The following is an 18,661-nucleotide window of genomic DNA, read 5'->3' on the forward strand; positions in this document are numbered from 1 at the left end:
GTCGGGGCATATGTCCAAATCCCCCCCGCAAAATGGCATTCGAACGTATGAGCCGATGGGGCCATATACAATAATGGTGCCAGCAGAGAAAACGTGGTCTCTGCCGTGCATCATTTTCAGGCGTGTACGCCTACTGGAGGCGGACACCCACATGCAGTCTACAATGTCTGAGTTTCCACCTCCGGTAGACATATACAACTATACGCCTAAACATGATGCACGGCAGAGCACACGTTTGCTCTGTCGGCACGATTATAGTCTACGGCCCCATTGGCGCATATGTTCGAATCCCATTTTGCGGGGGGCTTTGGACATATGCCCCGACGGGGCCACCGAGCGTGTACTAAACGCAATGTGAAAGCACCCTAATAATAAGTAATGTACAGATCACATCTGCGCTCTAGCTTCTTTTTACTTCTGGGAGAAATGATATATCCAAATAACTAATATTGGCTCCATCAGGGTAGGATTGGGTTCATGTCTTGTTGGTGGCAAAACAGCACTGAACGCTGGATTATTTTTCAGATCCAGAATGACACTCAATGTGTTGTTGATACAGCCATACTGGTGGACATGCTGTGCGCGTAATAGTAGAAGCCCTGATGTAGTTCAAGGGGTTGTCCACTCACCCAAAATGTTTAAAAGACCACATAAAATGCTATAAAATAATAGAAGTAATAATCACTCTACGATCCACTGCTGCTCCTATTCTAGAGCTTCCACTCTCTCTTCTTGCTGCTCCAGCATTGTGCTGTGATCTCAGTGATTGGCTGCAGCACTCACTTGTCTGTTTAATCTTGTCATTGATAAAGCAGGAAGAACAGAATGGTGGGGAAATATTTGATAGTACTTATGATGAACCACACCTCACAGCCCTGTCTGACATCACTATTACATTGGAGGGATCATGAGGTATGGTCTCCCCACTTCCACCAATATAACAGTTCGCACCATCGGGGGACACTTAAGGTCAGCTTGGCACAGTTTTACACAGACACCCCCTGTCCACATGGCCGTAGGGAGGCACGAGGACTGAAAGAGGGCTGGTGTGGCAAAACGCTCACTCACAAACCTTACAGGTTGAGAAGCACCTTTCACTATCACCAGTGAAATAGAGCCTCACCAGCCTGGTAGGACTGCCACCAGTTCCTCATTAGATATAAGCCTGGTCCATTAACAGAAACAAGTGAACAACAGGTATGAGAAGAAGAGACAGCCACATGGTCTTACACGAGGATTTAACCTATTGGTCAGTCACCCCCTTTTTTGCCCCGTGGATGGTCCTGATCACATCTCCCCTGGGTTTTTGTAGAAGAAACTTCAAAATCTATGATGGATCATAACTTCCCAACAGAAGGTGGTGGTGGTTTTGGCACCATCGGATCCAGGCCCCTGTTACTTTTGGAGACCAAACACGGCTTTGCTGCCTGGCTTCTACTACCTATTCTGTGTATCTCCCCACCATGGGGTGGTAGAGTAGATCGAGACCCTGGCAGGCATTTGGCCAGTTCCAAAATGTAACCAGTGTACATCTAGGATATACGATAACTACATATTCTCCTTAAATCTTATGAAATACTCATCTGAGAAATTAGAATGAAGCAGTTACACAACATGAGGTTTTCCCTTTGAAACTGAGGAGGCTGGACCAACTGCTGAGCCAGGTGTCCTGTTACAGCTACACATGCTGAAGGAGGATTGTAATCTTGGACTGGATATAGTAACATAGTAACGCAGGTTGAATAAAGACCTAGGTCCATGAAGTTCAACCTTCTCCCCCAATTGTACTCCCCATACCAACACTACACCAATTTACTGAAACTAGGCCTCACAAATGAATTACCATTTTTATCATTATTGCACTATTACAATGACAAATAAACCAGTTTAGAATTTTTTAATTCATTTTATTTTTGTATTACTGTTATGGTATTACTAAAATTACTGTACCTAAATCTGTTGATCCAGAAGAAGGCAAAAACCCCAGGATACATTCAGCCAATTTGCATCACGGTGAAAAATTCCTTCTTGATCCCGAGAAAGGCGATCAGTCCAATAACTCTGGATCAAAAGTACTACTATAGGTGTAACATTTTATCTAATTTAACTGTAGCCCACAAAGTTATGTGTATCGAGAAAATCATCCAGCCCTTTTTTGAACGCCGTTATAGTATCTGCCATTACTACCTCTTGTGGTAGAGTATTCCACAGCCTGACTGCTCTGACTGTAAAGAACCCTTTCCTGTTTAGGAGCCGGAATCGCCTTTCTTCCACCTGTAATGAGTGCCTACTGCTCATTAGTATGACCTTTGGAGGTCATGTGCTAGACCTTTGTACTGACCACACACATATTTATACATGTAAATGAGATCCCCTCTGAGGCGTCGTTTATCTAAGCTAACAACAGTGACATGACATTAAATCCCCCATATTCTTCACAGTATTCTAAGCAGTTTTTGAAACATTTTAGGCATTTCAACAACCACTTTAATTTTTGAGGGACCAGCTCAATATGTTTACTAGCATAGCCCCAAGTCCTAGGCATTATACTAATAGGAAAGCGCCAAGGTCTTTGGACTATGGTCCTGCAGTAAGTGCTACAACTTCTATATTCTGCTGATCAGGTGCATTAGATGGCGCAAAGGCAGTAGACACATGTGAGAGGCCCTATAGTCTCTCTGCCACATAAGGCAAAACTGATAGTATAGAAAAGCAGATGATAAAGGGGAGTCCTGTTATAGATCTTACATGGGGACTTCAGCATCAGACAGCCCATGTGGCCAATGAGTACCAGCCTTATTTTGGGTTAATGTGACATGCAGAAATAGTGCTGTTCCTTTAACAGAATTCAGCAACTATTAGCATTAACACAAGCACATGAGACAGGAAGTGTTGTGCTCCAGAAGCATCCAGCAACTAGAGGGGTTAACACAGTCACAGGAGAAGGGGAGTGTTTTAGCAGAGCCACAGGGGGATTGTGGGGAAGTTGTTTACTGTCTGTCTGGAGCCGAGGAGAAAGGTGGTGTGTGTGTTCTGCATCTGACAGAAGCGCCCCTGCAAGTGAAAAAGATTCAAGTCAGGAGTGAAGCTAAGCACAGGTCAGGTAGAGTTCCTGAACTAACAATGCAGAGTATTGTCAAGCAGAAAGATAAGGACTGTAAGAAATGGTGTCACAGGGATTATCTCCTTCAGCAAACCCTCTCCCCCTCCTCCATCTCACTGTGCTGTAAAGAATCCTGTGTTCATTAATGTGCCTTTGCATTAGAACTGTGCTGTCCTGTACTACTGGGAAGACTGTGAACTGCTGTGCTGCTAAGGAAGCTGTACTGTTTGTCATTGGAGCGTGTTGCTCATAAGACTTAACTTGCACTGGCTGTGCGGCTTCTTTTTAAATGCTACTGTTCTACCGTTTATGAAGACTCTTGTCAAGAGTGTCTGGTCAGCAAGTGAAACAACCTACATGCCTGTGCCTGAGGGTCAATACCCCTGTGTGCCTGAGAGAAGCTGCAGCACATGGTCTATGGTCGCCCTGAGTAACGGTTCCCCCAGGATTCCAAAGAATTCATGTAACCTGTCTCGCCCCTATCTGAACCTAGCGTCGTGCATGTAACATTAATGATGGCTACTTGAACAGTCTAGTGTCTCAGCTTTCATCTTTGTAAAACATAGGCACACTGACTCTCCATAGCCATCGAAAAACCTAAAAGGGATTGTCCGGAGAGGATAGGTGGGGGTCCGACACGTGACTCACCCACCGATCAGCTGATTTATGCTCTAGTGGTGGCAGGATGGAAACATTTTCAAAGGATCAGCTCCGTGTACCAGCAGAGAAACTGTGCTGCAATTGCTAGCAGCGGCTGCTGCACTCTGAATGGAACTGCGCTTATCAGTTCCATACAAAGTGTTTACAGCCCGTTGCCGCTGAAGGAAAAAGCAGCTGACCGGGTGTCAAACCCAAACATATCTGCTATTGATGACCTAAACCCTGGATAGGTCATCAGATACCTATGCCCAGACAACCACTTTAATGCTTTGCCAGCTTCACACAAATACCCTATAGGGCTGAATATAATTTGCTTACTAATCCGGTTGTGTGAGTTAACATCCGGTCCATATATCTGCTATATAGCGGTTTATTCACACAATTTCTCTTACATTCATTATGTCTATGGATTAAAGCTCATATGTTTAGAAGGAGTTCTTCCTTGTAGACTGTTGTAAATTCAATAAAACTTGATTAATCATAATTTGCTTACTTATAAGACTAGTATGATATTCGTATTCAAAGCCACATTAAATGTTCCTCCTGAATTATCTTCATGCAGGTTCTTCCTTGTAGTCCTACTGACCAGAAGAGACTGGAGATTTATGGCTGACCATTCAGAGATAAATGTTTCCAGGACTGCTATATTGTTTATTAATTGCTTTGGGCTAACATTAACCTAATTCGGGTGGAAATACCAGCTGATGACCTAAGTTATGTTATTGTGCTACAAATATGATATTAATGCTTAATAAGTACTCTTATAGAATGTCATTTAATATTATAATGTGTTGTGCGCTGCAAGCAAAGTCTTATATCAAAGTGTTATTTCTAGATACTATTAGCCATTTTCACTTAAGTACAAGACAGAAATGCCATATGAATGTATACTTTATTACATTTATTTTGTTGTGTGATTTAACAAATTTTGACAGATGTGTAATGTGAATGTATGTTACACAATATGAAATGGCGAGTGGCAGTGCAGACAGGCAGAGCAGGAGAAGCTGTACAGCAGAGAAAAATACCCGCACTTTAGTTAGCCAGCAAGTGGGGGTGAGTAAGCACTTCTTATTAAGGTATATCACCCTATGTTTTGTGATGGCTACAGAGAATCATAAAGTTGCACAAGCCTGATTAGCAGTCAGTGATATTTATCCCATGAGGAGGAGACCTGACCACTTGCATAAGTACCGCTATTAGAAGGAAGAGGTTTGCCTTGGAAGAGGGAAGCATAAACGGTTATGCCAGTATATGAAGCATACATGTGACAGAGTAGGAGAGGAGAGCCATCCAAATGGTCACAAAAATAGACAAACCAAAGGAGACTGAAAGCTGATCTTAGACTCTAAAGATGAGTGTCACATATGAGATGGCTAAGGGACTGTAACTTCACTGTGAGAGAATGTGACACAACAACTGAAAAGGGTAGGTGGCAACTATGTACAAAGTGCCAGAAAAGCTATTACAGTCAAAGAAAATTGACACTGAAGGGGTTATAATCAGAACTATGAGTTTGCTGTGTTGCCTAGAAAGTGACCCAGACTGTTGCTGAATGAAGAAGGTGTTGCTGAAGAGATTGCAACCAGAATGTCACCCACTGTGAAAAGTACCAATTATTCTTCTACTGAAGTCAACCCATTGCCTCATGTGGAATTGCTTAAAGATTGTTGCCTCCTGTAAAACTATATACACATCAAGCATGTTGCATCCTTGTGAGTAAAGTTATTGAACCAAAATTTGTGTGCAATTGCATCTTGTCTCTCCCAGGAATATAGGCTGTATGGGGGGTCAGTATGTCTCTCTCAGTAATATATGCTGGATGTGGGCTCTGTGTGTATCCAGGTTACTGATGTCTTTACCTGCTGTAGTATATCTTACACTACACTTGCTTTCACGTATCAGCATCTATTCAGTCCTGTAATTTCCTCTTCAGGTGTTTTTAAATCCTGTTTTCTGTGCCCTCCAAGATACTCTCCTTTTTTTTTCACTGCAGATCAGTGTACATCCCTTCTGCTATCTCTAACACTGAGAGAAGGGAGCAAAGCAGAGAGCTGTCAGACTCAGCAGCTCTGACTGATTGGTAACAATTTTGCAGATCACTTAGCTACATAAAAGCCTTCCAGACAGTTTATATTATGACACATGTAATATGTGCCAAAACTATGACATTTTATAGCATTCAGCAAAGGTATTGTAAAATTACCTTTATGGGAGTACATTCACTATATATTGTTAGATTGTTCTGTTAACTCTTTAGTGACACAACTAATATTTCATTATTTCCTCCTCTTCTCTGGTAACTCTTTTATTTTTTTCATCAACATTGCTGTACGAGGGCTTGTTTTTTTTTAAAGGCATCATTTAGTCACCCATATACACTGCAATGTCCTGACAATTGGGATACAATTTCCAAGATAAAATAGAAAAAAAACAAATCCACCATTGTTTTTATGATTTTGTTTTTACAGTGTTCATTGTGAAGTGATCGCCTTTCAAATGGACAGTTTAAATTAAAAAACAAAACAAAACACAGTTGCTGCCTGCCTCGTGTGGTGCTGGCTCACATAGTAAGCCCAGTACATACAGTGTTTCCACCATATGATGTACTATGATAAGTGTCCATGTGTATGAGAAAACTGAGAGAGAAGAATATTAGCTGAGCAATGTGGCTGACAGCAATCAAATATTTATAGACAGCTTTAGAATAAAGAGGGAAGATTATAGAGTCGTGAATAACAAAGCAATGGGACATTATACACAGGAGCTCTGTACATAGTATACAGAGTAGAGTGTAAGTGTACAGGTAATGCAGGGACTCACTAGTAACATTATACACAGGAGCTCTAAATATATTGTCTGTGTACAGATAATACAGTGATCACCTGTAATATTATACACAGGAGCTCAGTATATAGTGTATAGTATACAGGAAATACTGTGATCACCAGTGTCATTATGCTGAGGAGCTCTGTACCTAGTATACAGTGTAAGTATACAGTTAATGCAGGGATTCACCAGTGACATTATACACAGGAACTATGTATATAGTGTCAGTGTACAGGTAATACAGTGATCACCAGTGACATTATACACAGGAGCTCTGTATATAGTATCAGTGTACAGGTAATACAGTGACTCACCAGTGACATTATACACAGGAGCTTTGTATATAGTGTTGGTGTACAGGTAATACAGTGACTCACCAGTGACTTTATACACAGGAGCACTGTACATAGTATACGGTGTGTAGTGTAAGTGTACAAGTAACACACTGACTCACCAGTGATGTCTCTAGTTGAAGATATTCATCTTCGCTTTGCTTCTTCATCCAGCGCAAACCGCCATCACTTCTTCCAGCCAGGACTCATCTCTGCAGGAAATAACACCCAGTTATCTAGACAACATTCCCAAATTTTTACCCAACTTCTACACTGCACCACATGAAGAAAAAAGCGACATAGTGTCACCCTGAACAGTAACAGGACACCCACCCACTGAAAACAATATCCCCAAAAATAAAATACATAACAGCAGTAATAATATCCCTTAATTGACCTCTACAGTAAAAATGTCCCACATCCTGGCCCCCTCCTACAATAACATCCCCCATCCTGGCCCCATGTGTCTCCATCCTACTCCCATATGTCCTCCCATCCTGCCCCCATAGGTGCTACCTTTCTGGCCCCATGTGTCTCCATTCTGGCCCTATGTCTCTCCATCCTGCCCCCATATTGCGGCTTTTAGTACAAAAAGAAAAAGCGTGCTCCTTACTTGGCCGAAATCCAGAGGCATCCTCCTCCTCACTCATTTGAGGCGCCGGCGCATGGCAGTGACATCATTCGACAGCGTCATGTGTGCCGACGTCAGCTGTCGGCCTCTGATTGAGACTTGAACTGAATGCGTGTCCGCAGACGAACATTCAATTACTGAGCAGACACAATCCTGCTCCTGGAGCCTGGTGAGCAGAAGAAAGGACCAGTTTCCCTCCTACTTGCTTCTGCTCACCAGGCCCCATACACCAGTAAGGAAGTAATGCACTGATGGTGGCCCTGTGTCTACATATGACCATAGGGGGGGTAAGATTGGCGTGCACTCTGTCACAGGTTGAGATGCAGATATAATGGGCCAGTAAGCCCAAGTTGAGTATAGTAGAGTTAATACATCGCACTCTCATATAGATGCAAAGTGTGGTTTATTAAAACAGCATAAGTAGAAATACTTAAACCAGACCAGTGGTAGAAGGCAACAATACAAAGAATATAGACTTGGTATAAGTCACATGTCTGGTAGAGATAAGGAAACAAAAAAAAAAAAAAGGGGGAGAGACTTACTTTCTACTGGTTAGTTACTCAATATATGCATGTATGCGTGTGGGGACTGGTAAAATATCCGGTTATAGGCTGTCAGGTAATGCTGGATAGCGGTGCTGCCAGCACCGCTATCCAGTATTACCTGACAGCCTATAACCGGATGTTTTACCAGTCCCTACACGCTTACCTGGACTAAGAGGTACCTGGACCTTCCCTCTCTCTCTTTCCCCTGCATATATTGAGTAACAGACTACTGATTATTACAATATCTCTACTCCACAGTCTAGCTTCTAAAGAACCCTACCTACCTGAATACACAGCTATCATTTCTATACATATACTAACCAGTAGAAAGTAAGTCTCTCCCTTTTTTTTTTTTTTTTGTTTCCTTATCTCTACCAGACATGTGACTTATACCAAGTCTATATTGTGAATTGATGATTACCAACCTATGTCTCCCACCTTCCTTTAACATCTCCTCTTCCCTTCTCCCCCATACCATCCCCTACCCTTCTTTCCTTCTTCTTGTTCCTGGTATTCATTGCTCTCCCCCCCCCCCTTTTAATATGGAATTTTCTCTTTGTATATTTGTATATAATTTTTGTATATATTCTGTATGCACCATTCCATGAATATACTTGTATATACCTACCTATATTGATACACCCTTTTTTTGCCTTTTAGTAGCGACTGAATTGAATAAGGCCGAGTGGGCCGAAACGTCTTCACTGTTCGCTATATTCTTTGTATTGTCGCCTTCTACCACTGGTCTGGTTTAAGTATTTCTACTTATGTTGTTTTAATAAACCACACTTTGCATCTATACGAGAGTGCGATGTATTAACTCTACTATACATATGACCATAAACAGTTTGAATGTGTCAATGAATGCATGGAAAGAAGTGATCATGTTGTGGACTGTGGAAGAGATGTATATGGCCAGAAGGAACAATCATTTCCATGAGATGATACTCATATTAGACAAGAAGAAATAGAACTACATGGCAAAAAGATAGAACTTGACTTGGCCTCTGAAAAAATTTTGGGATGATTTTAAAAAGATTGTGATGTGGATTGGGAAAAGCTGTTAAGACACTCTACATCAAGCTGTTAGGGCACTCTGCATCAGCTTGCTATGACACTCTACACCAGGCTGTTATGTCATTCTACACCAGGCTGTTATGGCATGCTGCACCAGGCTGTTATGGCGTGCTGCACCAGGCTATTATGGCACACTGCACCAGGCTGTTATGGCACTTTACACCAGGCTGTTATGGCATGCTCCACCAACTTGCGATGGCACTTTACACCAGGCTGTTATTGCACTCTGCACCAAGCTTTTATGGCACTCTACACCAGGCTGTTATGGCACTCTACACCATGCTATTATGGCACATCGCACCAGACTTTTATGGCACTCTACACAAGGCTGTTATGGCACTGTGCAACAGGCTGTTAGGCCATGCCGCCCTATTCTGTTAGGGCACTGTTACGGATCCGGGTGGTGGAACCTCTGTGCTGCGGTGCAAGGAGGGACTCAGAGGGGCGTAACTAGGTATCAACTCGGAGCGACCTAGGTCGTACAGTGGCTCAATCGACTCCGTGACCAGGGAGGATCCGAGCAGAGGGACCAGGTGCTACTCTGGGGACGACCTTGTAAGCGAGCAGGTGACTCCCATGGTACAGATGGCAGGGACTGACTGGTATTGTAGATGGGCACAGCAGGCAGGCTGACGAGTGATCCAGGTGGATGGACTGGCAGACACAGCAGGCGGGAGCCTCTAGGTAGGCTGTCAGGTGTTCACGGCAAGTGACGGGCAGGAGCCTCTAGGTAGGCTGACAGGTGGTCACGGCAAGTGACGGGCAGGAGCCTCTAGGTAGGCTGTCATGTGGTCACGGCAAGTGATGGGCAGGAGCCTCCAGGTAGGCTGACAGGTGGTCACAGCAAGTGACAGGCAGGAGCCTCTAGGTAGGCTGTCAGGTGGTCACGGCAAGTGACGGGCAGGAGCCTCCAGGTAGGCTGACAGGTGGTCAGGGCAAGTGACAGGCAGGAGCCTCTAGGTAGGCACGGCAGGTAGCAAGTGGGAGCCTCCAGGTAGGCACGGCAGGTAGCAGGCAGGTGCTTCCAGGTAAGTAGGCGGGCAAAGCCCATAGACAGACTGGCGGACTGAACGGAAAGACAGACTGTCGGGCTGGAGAGTAGTCTGGCTGGCGGACTGGACTGGTAGTCAGGCTGGCGGGCAGGACTAGTAGTCAGTCTAGCAGTGGGACCTGAGGGCTGAAACACAGGTAAGTACACTGTGCAACAACTATTGCTCGGGCACCTCCATTTTGGAGGAGGTGCCTTATATATTCAAGGACCTCCGGCAATTGGCCAGGGACTCCTTAGGGCGGGAAGCAGCGCGCACCAGCAGCAGCAAGAAGAGGAGCGCTGGAGAACGCAGAGCGGGGAGCGCGGCGGTGAGAGGGACAGCGTCTCTGCCTGGCAGGGGGCAGAGACGGCGATGCTACAGTACCCCCCCCCCCTTTACGCCCCCTCATTTTTAGGCCAGAAATAAATTTTTTAAGGAGAAGCGGGGCTTGAATGTTCTCCCTGGGTTCCCAAGTTCTCTCCTCTGGGCCAAACCCCTTCCAATCCACCAGAAAAAAGGTTTTTCCTCTTACCCTCTTAGTGGCCAGAATGTTCTCTACCTCAAAAACGTCTTCAGCGGAAACCGGAGCAGGGGGAGTACCTGGATTGTTGGAAAAAGAATTAAACACAACTGGTTTGAGAAGAGATACGTGGAAGGAGTTGGGAATCCGCAAGGTGTCCGGGAGTTTTAACTTGTAGGCCACTGGGTTGATTTGTTTGAGGACTTCAAATGGACCGATGAACCGAGGACCCAACTTATAGGAGGGTATTTTGAGCCGAACATGTTTGGAGAAGAGCCAAACCTTGTCTCCCGGACGGAATTGAGGCGGATCCAGACGTCTCTTGTCAGCATGTTTCTTTATCCGCTCAGAGGACTGAAGAAGTGCGGACCTAGTATTCTCCCAAATGGTGGAAAATTTGCTGACCAGAGACTCCGCGGCAGGGTTGTCCACAGAAGCGGAGACAGGAAACGGAATCCGGGGATGTTGACCGTAGACTACAAAGAACGGGGACTTGGAAGTAGATTCGCTCTCATGGTTGTTGTAGGAGAACTCGGCCCAAGGTAGGAGCTCCACCCAATCGGTATGGTGAGCGTTGACAAAGTGCCGAAGGTAGCTGGTAAGGATCTGGTTGATACGCTCCACTTGGCCATTGGACTGTGGATGGTAAGCGGAGGAGAAATCCAGGGTGACATCCAGCAGCTTACAAGTAGCTCTCCAGACGCGTGAGGTGAACTGAACCCCTCGATCCGACACAATGTGGAGGGGTAGGCCATGGAGACGGAAGATGTGAAGGATGAAGTCCTTAGCCAGCTCCGATGCAGACAGGAGACCAGGCAGAGGGATGAAGTGGGCCATTTTAGAAAAAGCGACCACCCAGATGACTGTACAACCGGCAGAAACAGGGAGATCTGTAATAAAGTCCATAGCAATGTGCTGCCACGGGGCAGCAGGTACGGGAAGAGGCAGGAGGTGACCGGCTGGAAGATGTCTGGGAACTTTGTTGCGGGCACAGGACGAACAGGCCGAGACGAAGTCTACCACATCCTTGCGCAGGGTAGGCCACCAGTAATGCCGGGTAATGAGCAGGAAGGTCTTCTTCTGACCGGCATGGCCGGCTAGTTTAGATGAATGGCCCCAGTGAAGAATCTTCTCCCGATCTGGAACCGCTACAAACGTCTTACCGGGTGGAAGACGAGTCAGAGCCAAGGGGGCCATACTCATCACTTTGGAGGGGTCGATGATGTGCATAGGCTCCTCCTCTGACAGGAAGGATCGGGACAAGGTGTCAGCTTTAGCATTCTTGTCCGCCGGGCGGTAATGTAGGATAAAGTCGAAGCGAGCGAAGAACAAAGACCACCGGGTCTGACACAGATTGAGTCTTTGGGCATTCTGGAGATATGCTAAGTTTTTGTGATCAGTATAGATGATCACCGGGTATAGAGCCCCTTCGAGCAGGTAACGCCACTTCTCCAGTGCCAATTTGATGGCTAGCAGTTCTCGGTCTCCTATGGAGTAGTTGCGCTCAGACGAGGAGAAGAGTTTGGAGAAGAAGCTAGAGGTTACCATTCTCCCGGATGAAGATTTTTGGGTGAGCACCGCTCCTGCTCTGGAGGAGGAAGCATCAACCTCCAGGAAGAACTGTCTGTCGCAGTCCGGACGGTGCAGCACTGGGGCGGAGGAGAAGGCTTGCTTTAAGGAAAGGACGGCCTCCTCAGCTTTGGGCGGCCATTCCTTGGGATTTGCTCCCTTACGGGTGAGCGCAGAGATGGGAGCAGACCGGGAAGATAAGTGCCGGATGAAGAGACTGTAGTAGTTGGCGAAGCCCAGGAATCGCTGAATCGCCTTCAACCCCTCCGGATGGGGCCACTTTAAGACAGCAGAGAGCTTCTCGGGTCCATTTGTAGACCTGTCTGGGAGATAATATAGCCCAGGAACGGAATGGAGGTCTGCTCGAAGAGGCACTTCTCAAATTTGGCATAGAGGTGATTCTGCCTGAGCCTAAGCAGGACCTGACGAACATCCCTCCGGTGTGTGGGAAGGTCCGGAGAGAAGACCAAGATGTCGTCCAGGTACACCACTATGCAGGAATATAGAAGGTCACGGAAGATGTCATTGACTAATTCTTGGAAGACGGCAGGAGCATTGCAGAGACCGAAGGGCATCACATGGCGGTATTCATAGTGACCGTCCCGGGTATTGAATGCCGTCTTCCACTCGTCTCCTTGACGGATCCGGACCAGGTTATACGCCCCATGTAGATCCAGCTTGGAAAAGATCCTAGCGCCCTTAAGGAGGTCAAACAATTCGGAGATGAGCGGCAAGGGGTATTTGTTTTTGACCGTGATTTGGTTGAGTCCTCTATACTCAATACAGGGGCGAAGTGAACCATCCTTCTTGACGAAGAAGAATCCGACTCCAGCCAGGGAGGTAGATTTCCGGATGAATCCCCTAGCTAGATTCTCCTTAATGTACTCAGACATGGCCAGGGTTTCGGCCGACGACAACGGGTAAATACGCCCACGAGGTGGAGTAGCACCGGGTACCAGGTTGATCGGACAATCATATGGCCTATGAGGTGGCAGTGTCTCTGCTTCCTCTTTGTCGAAGACATCTGCATAGGACCAGTAAGGTGCCGGTAACCGGGTACATTAGCCGGGGTGGGTGGAGGACGAACCGGGCAAACCGGGACCAGGCAGGTCTTATGGCAATCCTGCCCCCAACAGAGAACTTCACCGGATTGCCAATTCAGCACGGGTTCATGTCTCTGGAGCCAGGGTAGACCTAGCAATAGGGAGTGAGAGAGTCCAGAAAGCACATGGAAAGAGATCCTCTCAGAGTGCAGCATTCCCACCTGCAGGGTTATAGGTTCTGTGACGAGCAGGATGGTCACCGGAAGGAGTCTTCCATCCATGGAGGCGACTGCCAATGGTTCAACCAGGGGTTTGGTGGGAATCTGATATTTCTGTACCAGGGACTGGGAGATGAGGTTCCCAGCAGCTCCGGAATCCAGATGTGCAATCTCAAAGTAGCGATTCTCTCCCCAAGAGATAGAGACAAAGTCAGGGATAGAGAGTATTTACTTTTGCCTGGGACGACCTCTCCGAGGCCCGGTCGGAGGAAAACTGATGTGCCAAAAGTTCAAAGTGCAGCGTGCACTGGTTCAGAAAGCCCCGACATGAGATGGGGTCACATCCAAAACGAGGAGGTGCAGAAAGCCGGGGACCTGGGTTGGATGCCGTGGTATTGGTGGGCAGCGGCGCTGCCGGAGCGGGAGTCGCATGACTCGGGGCGGACACAGGTGGGACAGACAGCATGTCCAGGCGGGAGTTGACATTAAGCAGGAAGTTCAGGATGGTTTCCTGTTGGGATTTCTGATGAGAAACCTCCTGGTACCGGTCAGAGAGGGAAGGAGCTTGGGGGCTACCGGGTTCCATGGCCCGAGCAAACTGTTACGGATCCGGGTGGTGGAACCTCTGTGCTGCGGTGCAAGGAGGGACCCAGAGGGGCGTATCTAGGTATCAACTCGGAGCGACCTAGGTCGTACGGCGGCTCAATCGACTCCGTGAACAGGGAGGATCCGAGCAGAGGGACCAGGTGCTACTCTGGGGACAACCTTGTAAGGGAGCAGGTGACTCCCACAGTATAGATGGCAGGGACTGACCGGTATTGCAGATGGGCACAGCAGGCAGGCTGATGAGTGATCGAGGTGGATGGACTGGCAGACACGGCAGGTGGGAGCCTCTAGGTAATGTCCTAGTATCCAAAAAGGGAAAGAGTAGAGAAGTGTGACCAATTCACCACGATATATATGGAGGACACCACTCTCCATCAAAAAACAGCCAAAGATATAGCTATTAATACAAAGATCAATATGTTTTATTGTACAAAATATTACATAAAATATACAACAATAAGGGACAATACATGAGTGACTAGGATGAGGGGCAGAGTAGAGGGTAAGATCAAAAATACCCAAGAAAGAAAAGGAAACCTTTAGCTTAACTGCAGAGGTGTCCACACTGAATGTGCCACATTGTATATTAAAGCATGCCACAAAGTCTGTGTCTAGCTGGCTAGAGAGACACCAAAGTTATGGGTCTAAGATTCAAAATAGGTAATAATAACAGGTAGACGTGATCTCCATAAGATATATAAATAGCATCAGTGTACATAAATAGAAGGATATCCGACGTTACCTTGAGACATTGTGGTCACAGAGTGAGGGAGGTGTGCAGCAGGGGCAAAGAAAGCGTGCCTCAATTGGTCACACTTCTCTACTCTTTCCCTTTTTGGGTACTAGGATATTGATTGGGAGCCTCTAGGTAGGCTGTCAGGTGGTTACGGCAAGTGACGGGCAGGAGCCTCCAGGTAGGCTGACAGGTGGTCACGGCAAGTGACGGGCAGGAGCCTCTAGGTAGGGCTCTAGGTAGGCTGTCAGGTGGTCACGGCAAGTGACGGGCAGGAGCCTCCAGGTAGGCTGACAGGTGGCCATGGCAAGTGACAGGCAGGAGCCTCTAGGTAGGCTGTCAGGGGCAAAGAAAGCGCACCTCAATTGGTCACACTTCTCTACTATTTCCCTTTTTGGGTACTAGGATATTGATTGGGAGCCTCTAGGTAGGCTGTCAGGTGGTCACGGCAAGTGACAGGCAGGAGCCTCCAGGTAGGCTGACAGGTGGTCACGGAAAGTGACAGGCAGGAGCCTCTAGGTAGGCATGGCAGGTAGCAAGCGGGAGCCTCCAGGTAGGCACAGCAGGTAGCGGGCAGGTGCTTCCAGGTAAGCAGGCGGGAAAAACCCATAGACAGACTGGCGGACTGAACGGAAAGACAGACTGTCGGGCTGGAGAGTAGTCAGGCTGGCGGACTGGACTGGTAGTCAGGCTGGCGGGCAGGACTAGTAGTCAGGCTAGCAGCTTGACCTGAGGGCTGAAGCAGAGATAAGTACACTATTGCTCGGGCACCTCCATTTTGGAGGAGGTGCCTTATATATGGGAGGACCGGGGACTCCTTAGGGCGGCGCGCCCCCTTAAGAGGGAGGGAGCGCGCCCTAAGCACTGTGCCCGGGAAGCAGCGTGCACCGGCAGCAGCAGGAAGAGGAGCGCTGGAGAACGCTGGGCAGGGAGCGCGGCGGTGAGAGGGACGGCGTCTCTGCCTGGCAGGGGGCAGAGACGCCAATGCTACAGGCACTTTACACCAGTGCTGAGTGTTCTGCCTTCCTCCACGTATGATGCTGTGGGGGATTTAGCATACAGCTTAACCCTCATTCATACTCAATTAAATAGACAGTAGCGTTCTGTAATCTTGATTTAATGGTGATGGTATGAACTTGATAATGTGTTAAAAACTATAACACAATACAAAAGATGACAGTCAGTACTGGATACATTAAAGAAACTAGCACTAACATAGTGATAATACAGGTCACAGTAAACATAAGTAACTGAGGTAGATCACTGCCACAGGCTCTATTCTATACAGAATGCATCAACCTGAGTACAGTGCAAGAGGCATTAACTGAATGGTGTATCTCACAGCACAATACACTTCACTTTACAGTATTTCACACAAACCATGTAACTGTATTTGCTCTTACCAGAATCATCTGACAAGGGGAAAGTTGTAGAAAGTGAAGAGCCAGACACACACGTCTTATCTGCTTCCCTGAAAAACTGATTACAGGAACTCTTTCTCCCTGAGGAAGGAGGGGGGCGGTGGCTCTGCACACATTATTCTTAAAGGGGACAGACTCTTGTGACTATAAGAGTATTACTAGATGATGTGCAGCTTCTAAACAACATAAACAGACAACTCGTGACCTCTACAGGTCGCAACTAAACTCTATGAACATTCCCTCAGCTGCTCATGAGTAGACAGAACACTCCCCGCTTGGCATCAATGGATGCCACCATTTAACTCTTTCGGGGAAAGCAGCAACACGAGTTCGATGACTGGCCTGAGGAACAGTTAGTTTTTTCCAAGCTTATCCACTCTAACCTCCACTTTGCGTACTTTCCCATCCTTGCTGGGAAAGGGTTTGGTGACTAAGCCGAGTGGCCACTCGTTTTGATGCGATTGACTGTCTTTCACGAGTACAACATCACCGGGTTAGATGTTAGGATGGTCTTTCTGCCACTTCGTCCTGGTTTTTAGAGTGGAGAGATACTGTTTTCTCCATCTGTCCCAAAAGGCATTAGACATGCTTTGTACTTGCCTCCATTGTCTTCTGAAGAGGTCTTTGTCGTTGAGTTCTTCAAGTGGAGCACTTGGGACACAGGTTTTCTGTGTGAGCAATACTGCAGGAGTAAGGACTATCGGGTCGAGCTTCTTCAGCGCGCTGTCTCTAAGAACAGGTTGTTTCTTGTTGAGGTTGTCTATTTCTTAGTCGTAGACTTCCCTTTGTACTGCACGAAGTATCGCAATCTTGGCCTTTTCTAGGTTGGGGGCGGTGAACGCATGTTTGCAGTGATGCCAACCTTTACAAGGTCTCTGACTTGTAGGTATTGTAGACTTGTAGGACTGAGCCACGTGAAGTAGGCAAGCGATGGCTCAAACGAGTGACTTCCAGGTTGAGAACCTGCTGAACCGATGAGATTTGAGGCGATGACCTGAAATCACTGTATGTAGGGCAGACACTTGAGGAAGAAGCTCTTCGTCGGCATCCGGATCCATTAGTTCGAATGTATCAGGCTTGCTGCTATGGGGCATCGAACAGTAAAAGGAAGAAGGGCCTGTGAACCACGTAGTGTCCTTAAGATGACTGGGTGCGATGGATCTAGTCGCATAGTCTGCAGGATTATGGTGAGTAGACACGTAGTGCCACTGATTAGGGCAAGTGGACCTTCTTATCCTCAGTATCCGATTGCTAACGTAGACGTAGAAGCGTCGCGTCTCGTTGCAGATGTATCCCAGTACCACCTTACTATTCGTGTAGAATTCGGCATTTTTGATCTGCAGATTCAACCCATCCGAGAAGAGTTCGGCCAACTCAACTGCTAGGACGGCAGCACAGAGTTCCAGTCTGGGTATCGTGTGTTCACGGAGTGGCGCCAGCTTTGTTCGACTCATGACGAACCCGATATGGCTTTGTTCGTTCACGTCTGTGGTCTTGAGATATGCTACTGTTGTGATTGCTTTGACTGATGCGTCACAGAAGATACAAAGTCTTTGAGTCTTGACTTCTGTGGATGGCACGAGAGCATAGGGCGGTTTCACACGAAGGTCGGTCAAGGCTTCAAGAGACTTCCTCCACTCTGTCCACAAGTCTGCCTTTTTTGCTGGGAGTGGATCGTCCCAATCAAACTTCCCTTGGGTGAAGTCTCTCAGCATCATTTTGCCTTGGATGGTTACTGGAGTTACAAACCCCAAGGGGTCGTACAGGCTATTCACGAAGGAAAGAACTCTTCTGCGCGTGAAGGGTTTCTCGTCTTTGTTGATGTGAAAGGTGAAGGCATCCGTCTTCAAATCCCAAAGCAATCCTAGGCTCCGCTGCATGGGAAGGGAGTCAATGCTTAGGTCTAAGTCCTTCAGATCACTGGAATAGTCTTGAGAAGGAAAGGCTTCCATCAATTCTCTGCTGTTGGAGGCGATCTTATGTAGCCTCAGGTTAGACAGAGCGAGCATTTCTTGAGCACTCTTCAGGAGGCTGATTGCAACCTCGTTTGTTGGTGTGGACTTCAGACAGTCGTCGACGTAGAAGTCCTTTTCTACGAAAGATCTGACATCTGATCCGTGCCTTTCTTCGCCCGCTTTGGCAGAATTTCGGAGGCCGTAGATAGCGACTGCTGGGGAGGGACTATTCCCGAAGATGTGGACCCTCATCCGGTACTCTGTGATGTCCTTATCGGGGTCGTTATCGCGGTACCAGAAAAACCTCAAGTAGTTTCTGTGTTCCTCCTTGACAAGGAAACAGTGGAACATCTGTTGTATGTCAGCCATAAATGCAACCGTATCTCTG

At 47.0% G+C, this 18,661-nt stretch overlaps 1 protein-coding gene across 1 annotated transcript in view; it reads left to right on the forward strand.

The window, feature by feature from the left end:
- Positions 1 to 18,661, forward strand: part of LOC141164589 (uncharacterized) — a 234,843-nt gene that overhangs the window by 162,968 nt on the left and 53,214 nt on the right. The gene's annotated exons all lie outside the window — the stretch shown is intronic.

Source organism: Phyllobates terribilis, unplaced genomic scaffold, assembly GCF_046119375.1.
Source record: "Phyllobates terribilis strain yellow unplaced genomic scaffold, ASM4611937v1 Scaffold_10__3_contigs__length_209671492, whole genome shotgun sequence".
In the NCBI taxonomy this organism is placed as follows: Eukaryota; Metazoa; Chordata; class Amphibia; order Anura; family Dendrobatidae; genus Phyllobates; species Phyllobates terribilis.